This window comes from Protopterus annectens, chromosome 1.part0, assembly GCF_019279795.1.
Source record: "Protopterus annectens isolate FY-2018-M chromosome 1.part0, PAN1.0, whole genome shotgun sequence".
Taxonomy (NCBI): Eukaryota; Metazoa; Chordata; order Ceratodontiformes; family Protopteridae; genus Protopterus; species Protopterus annectens.
Window position 1 is genome coordinate 1,574,607,749 of NC_056725.1, and position 6,665 is coordinate 1,574,614,413.

At 36.3% G+C, this 6,665-nt stretch overlaps 1 non-coding gene across 1 annotated transcript; it reads right to left on the reverse strand.

The window, feature by feature from the left end:
- Positions 1 to 5,314: 5,314 nt before the first annotated feature.
- On the reverse strand, positions 5,315 to 5,419 carry LOC122802268. Its single transcript, XR_006364908.1, has one exon. It is a non-coding gene; the product is annotated as a U6 spliceosomal RNA (small nuclear RNA).
- Between the last annotated feature and the right edge of the window lie 1,246 nt (positions 5,420 to 6,665).

The window sequence follows — 6,665 nt, forward strand, 5'->3', positions numbered from 1 at the left end:
GTACTTCTGTAGTTTTCTGAGACTGAAAGGCTTCCTTTTTGGTTGTTTGTCAATAGGAACTACCTGACAGGATTGCTTTTGCTAAGTTGTCCATATCATAGTAATTATTCAACCACTCTTTACAATTTTAGAAAGCTTTTATGTACAAGGTAGCAAATAATAAACATTTCACACCATTCATGTATGTATAAATGTGTGTGTATGTGTGCGTGTGTGTGTGTGTGTGTGTGTGTGTGTGTGTGTGTGTGTGTGTGTGTGTGTATATATATATATATATATATATATATATATATATATATATATATATGTGTGTGTGTGTGTGTGTGTGTGTGTGTGTGTGTGTGTGTGTGTATATATATATCTATAAAACTATAGCTGTTTCTTATGAAGTTGAATTCCCAGTGCAAGTCAGTGAAATGTATGTCTATTTTTTTATCTAGTTCTGCTTTCAAAGTGCATATCTCAACAACCATTAATCCATATGACAGAATTTTCTATCATGCAACAGTGCATACAAAACACTGTAATTATCCATTAAATGGCAATGAAGTCATTAAAAGAAAATGTCACCAGTGACCAGTAACAGCTGCTGGCAGTGTTCTTGTCATAAGCTGTCATATAAGTGCTTATTGATGTGGAAATAGTCACTGCTGACATACAAGAAAGATAAATGTGAATGAGAACTGTAAGCAACTCTATTTCAGAAATCAAAGTGGTCACAGCTTCAACATGCCATGTAACAGATCAGACTTTGTTTAGCTGACCAGCTGCAGGCTTACTCACAGTGAATATAAAACATTCTGAAACAGTATAAAGAAGTAATACACCAAACCCAAAAGATCTTGTAGAATTATTGCAGAGCATCTTTAAAAAGACCATTATTGTTTAGTAATTCTCAGACTGAAAGTTGTAAATCCAGTTTGTGTCTGTGTGCACACAAGAATCTGAGACTTCAGTGCTAAATAAAAAAATAGACATTCTAGGCATTGTATGTTCATTTTATGTCCGAATAATCCATACTAATTACAAAAACTGCCTTCTCCTACTTATATTACTGTTTCTTTATACTTTGTAAAAAAGCCTCATACTTGATCTGCTTAATGAAAGACAAGGTTGCGAGATTACTTCAGAAATGCTATGGTTGAATCACTCAGGGCACTGGAGGCACTAAAGTATAACAGGGCACATTTTGGTATGAAAAATGCAATGAGTGTATTACAAGCACTGAAGCCCCAAGTGCTCAAAGAGAAGTTCCTCGATGCCAGGACTAGAGTGGCTTGTAGCTTGTGCAGTTGGCTGTTCACGCTTGAACTTGAATATGAGTTCAGCTGAACAGCTACTACATACAATCACTTGCATTCTTGTGAAGGAAGTCAGGAAGTGTTTGTGGGCTAGGTAAGTTGAGAAGGGGAATGTCAAGGGGGCTTTACCTTTAGGGAAGGAAGGTTTAGGTTTAGATTTAGGGAGCAATCAAGAGTTTAGATTTAGGAAGGGGGATTTTATGTGCAGGGAGGGAAGTGGGGTTTAGGTTTAGGGAGTGATCATGAGTTTGGGTTTAGGGAAGGGAGTGGGATTTTAGGTTTAGAGAGCAATCAAGAGTTTAGATTTAGGAGGGAGAGGGGAGGGGTAGGGTATTTTATGTTTAGTTAGGGATTGGTATATTAGGTTTAGGGTGGAAAGGGAGATTTTAGGTTCAGGGAGTAATCAGTAGTTTGGATTTCAGGAGGGGAGGGGGATTTTAGGTTTATGAAATGATCATGAATTTAGGCTTAGAGACTGGGTGGCAGTTTTCAGGGTTATGATCAGGTTTCTGGTTGGGATAGGTAGTGAACATTTATTTAATGGAGAATGAGTTAGTGGGACTTAGAGCACTTGCCAAAATGAGCCAGTGTCAGTGAGAAAGCGTGTTGCGAACTAATGGTATGCGAGTACTTGCAGTAGACCCAAATGCGACTCTACTAATGACTCTACTCCACCGACTCTGAGATCACTGCAGTTCAGGGAAAATGATTTCTGCCATGCAATGAACCCATTCAAGCAGTGCAAAAGTCATCCAAGTGTGCATTAGTACTAGCTGATCCCTGCAGCTCTAGCCTACTCACACCTTGACTATAGCTATATTACTGTACATGCATAAGCCACAATATACCCAGACATCTTGTACAAGCAATACCATTTCAATCAGTCAGAGAACTGCATGTTTCTAGGATGATTGCGAATATTGAATTACATTTACCTGCATTGATAACGGAGTTTACTGTGTAAGCATGCAATGCAAATACTGGACATAAGTAAGCTCTGTAAGGTTTACTGCATTGGAGGCTGTCTAAGTAAACAAACTAACAAACACTCAGAGTTTGGCAGAATTTTACAGCAGTGACACTGTATCATATTATGCTCTAACCAAGCACTTTACATGGGTAAGAACTGCTATTGCTTTCATAACCTCATGATGACATTCAAATGCCTTTTCTTGCTATTTGTTAATTAATTCTTCTTTAGTGTGTTTAATCTTTAAAACATTAGCTGTTCTTTTTGTAATTTTGTGTGAGCATAGTGGTTCAATGGTTTGCATTGCTGACTTAGAGCCCTTAGTTCTATGGTTCATTTCTGAGATGAGATGCCTGCTGTGTGGAGCTTGCAGGTCACCCCTGTGTCCACATGGGTTTTGTACCAGGTGATCTCTCACACCTCTTTTATCTCATAGCCATGCTATAGCCATATCTAATTTTCCTATAGATGTTTAAGGCAGGGACCCTTAAAGCCACTAGAGCCCCAGATGCTCAAAACCCAAGAACTCAGTGTCTGTTTCCACATCTTCCCACCTGGCAGAGCAGCTGCTCAAACTCATACGAGTTCAAGGCCACAGCTGTCTCATCAGTTAGATGCCATCAAATTCTTGCTGGACAACTGGTAAATGGAAAAGGAAAATATGGAGGGGGGGTCTTTAGGCTTAAGGAAGGAGATTTTATGTTCAGGGAGCATCTGGGAGTTAGCACTCTATGTTAGGGAGGAGAAGAAAATTTTAGGTTTAGGGAGTGATCAGTAGTTGGGTCAGCATTAGGGTTAGGGAGTGGAGGGGAGGAGGATATTAGGTTTAGAGAGTGATCGGTAGTTTGGTCAGCATTAGGGTTAGGGAGGGGAGGAGGATATTAAGTTTAGGATGTGATCGGTAGTTGGGTCGGTGTTAGGATTAGTGAGGGGAGGAAAGGAGGATTTTAGGTTTAGGGTGTGGCAGTAGTTGTTTTAAGGGTTAGTACAAGGTTCTGGGTGGCAAAGTTAGCTTAGTGGTAGTACATGGGAGTCGGGGTAGAGAGAGTTAGGGCACTTGTCAGCATGAGCGAGTGGCAGCAGGGAAGGATGTAGTGTGCTAATGTTACACAAGCACTTGTAATAGACCAGTTTAAATGGTTGTGTGTTTGTGTCGTGGTACATTGGTTTCGTCTTCAGCATTCCATCTCTCTGCCTTACACCTATTGATTGCTGGCAAAAGTTCTGGGTTTCCCATGAAAATGAATGAATGCATTTCAACTCTTAACACATAATCCTAAGAATATGAGAATATGTTTTGTACCACTCAGCAATACATGTCAGTTCTCACATGATATACAATGAAAATATCTTAAAACTACATTTTATGCTCTAGCATATTATTCCAGGAATAACACTCACAGCAAAACTAGTATAACAGCTTTATTGAAGGAAAAACAGAGTTACTAAAATCCGTCTGAAGACTGGCAAGCTGTACCATCTAAATATTATTTCTTTGGAGGTCTGATTATAGCTGTAGGAAGCCTAGTAAACACCAAAACTTGCAGGTTTCAACATTAGGTCTGAAACTTATTTACTGTGGAACTGCCCAAGTAACTGATTCTCAGCAAATAGTCAAAACAGGCAAAACTCAATATTTGTTTATTTATGCATCTATTTTTTACTTATTCATGTATTTCTTTATTTAACCTTTTTTATGATGAATATCCAACTATGAAGGCCCATTTTTGGTGTAAACTCAGGGACAAGACTTCTTACAGTTGTAATAATAATAATAATAATAATAATAGTAATAATAATAATAGTAATAATAATAATGGTAATAATAATAATAACAATAATAATAATAATAATGCAAAAAGTAAAGCATTTTCTCATAAGTACTGATGCAATGTAGTCAGATACAGTGACAGTTAAATAGACCTGATATAGGTATAGACTGGTACCTCAAAGCAAACTCACGTAGTCAGGATCAAATAAGTAATACATAGGTATATAACTAAACAGCAACATATAGAATTAAGAAATGGTCCAACCAGTCACATAGTTAAGATAGAAACTGTCTTAGATGTAGCAGGGTACAAAATTAGCTGAATGGAATGTAATTTCTGGGCTCATAGGTACATAGTAGGCTACTGATCTGTCAGGATCTTAGGAAGCATAACCTTACATTCTCATGGTAGTATTTAGCCCTTATATTTTGTGTAAAACAACCAAAGCTTCCCACATTATACATGAGATCTACAAATGTTAAGGAAAGTGATAGTCAAGTCTGTTACAATGGCATAAATACTGAAAAAATAAGATATGCAAGTAAAAAGCATATCAGAATGTAAGCATCTTTTTGTAAAAGACATTGAATTCCTAGTATTGTACAGAAATTATTAAAATTGCACAGCTAGATTAGTGAATACTAGGCAAAAAGAAAAATGCATAATGTTAGAAAGCTTTTACCTTATGTCCAAGATTTGTATCTATATACAAAATGATTATTTTATTGGCGGTAGAATTTGGCCTGCACTGTGATCATGTGTCACAAAATGTATTGAGTAGGAGGAAATGTTTCACGCAGAACTGCAACATTTACATGCTAATAGGATCTGTTATATTAGAACACAAATACATTGTCAGTGGCATTGGACGTGAAGCTTTAAGAAGTCTTTGAACTAATATTTTTTGGGGTGTGACCCTATTTTTTATGCTAGTGTATTCCATTTTTTTGCCAATGTTTTCTGCTAATTTTAAATAATAATTACTTGTCTTTCCTTATGGCTGAAGTGTAACCAACAAAGGCTTTCAGAGCACACAATGTGAGGTTATTAGATACTGACAGTCAGGTGGGAGGTGAAAGATTTTTCTGAATAAGACAAATTTGTGAATGGGATACAATGATACAAAGAGTGACAATTGTGGGAGTGGTAATAGGAAAGTTCCTAGGTATATGGTAGCCTATCAGCCTGTAGATGATTACAGTCTTAACCAGAGGTCAGAATCAAACCCTGTACCTTGCATCAGTGAAGTTAAGACCTTAACTAGTATGCCAACCCCCTCATTCCAACTTTGGGGATTTGTGTGTTAGCCTTGGGCAGGGGCTATGCTAATCTTCTCTATATCATTACAATGTTAGTATATGTATTGTTCTCTATATCATTGCAATGTTAGTATATGTATTGCTCTCTATATCATTGCAATGTTAGTATATGTATTGTTCTCTATATCATTGCAATGTTAGTATATGTATTGTTCTCTATATCGTTGCAATGTTAGTATATGTATTGTTCTCTATATCATTGCAATGTTAGTATATGTATTGTTCTCTATATCGTTGCAATGTTAGTATATGTATTGTTCTCTATATCATTGCAATGTTAGTATATGTATTGTTCTCTATATCGTTGCAATGTTAGTATATGTATTGTTCTCTATATCATTGCAATGTTAGTATATGTATTGTTTTCTATATCGTTGCAATGTTAGTATATGTATTGTTCTCTATATCATTGCAATGTTAGTATATGTATTGTTCTCTATATCATTGCAATGTTAGTATATGTATTGTTCTCTATATCATTGCAATGTTAGTATATGTATTGTTCTCTATATCGTTGCAATGTTAGTATATGTATTGCTGAAACAAGCAAGGATTTTGTATGTTTGCTTCCTAAGTGTAGTAATAAGTCAGGCTGAGACTGGATGATTTTGCCATGCACTCAATATATCCTTGAGCATGCATTTGAATCTGTCTGTCTACATAATGACCATATAGTTTTTAGTAGACACAATGTTTGTGTTGACACGTGTCCTAGCATATGTGAAGGACAAGGGACACTTTGTCTACATGCGAGAAACAGTTGAAATGTAGTAATATTATTTCTCTGACCTGCTAAAAGCAAAAGAACATGACAATAACTTTTGGTCACTCCTTTGTTGCTATGAGCAAGCATCCATAGTCATTTCTGAATAATATCTGATTTCTCGTACACTGCAAATTTTGTAAATGCATCATAAGGTAGTCAATAAATATTGTAATGCATTCTTGCCTTTAGATGAAAATGTGCCATCCTGACTCTAATCTATATAAAATAACATGACAACATTCTTATGGAAAATAAAACGTTGCACTTCATCAGAATGTCTCAGAGTTTTATTCTCACTGATGCCCTGCCAAAATATATCAACCTGACATCATTTTTTGCCCGATTGTAGTACTATTTTACAGGCTCAGTGCACACTTTTTTAGCTAATCACAGTACTATTTGAACGGGTCAATTACTTAAAATGAATAAACCTGTTTATAGTTAAAAATGCGAAGAGATGCTAAACTTGTTGAAACTTGTCCAACTCCCCCCTTCAAGAATGAGAATTTATCATAACAATAAAATAAATCAGATACC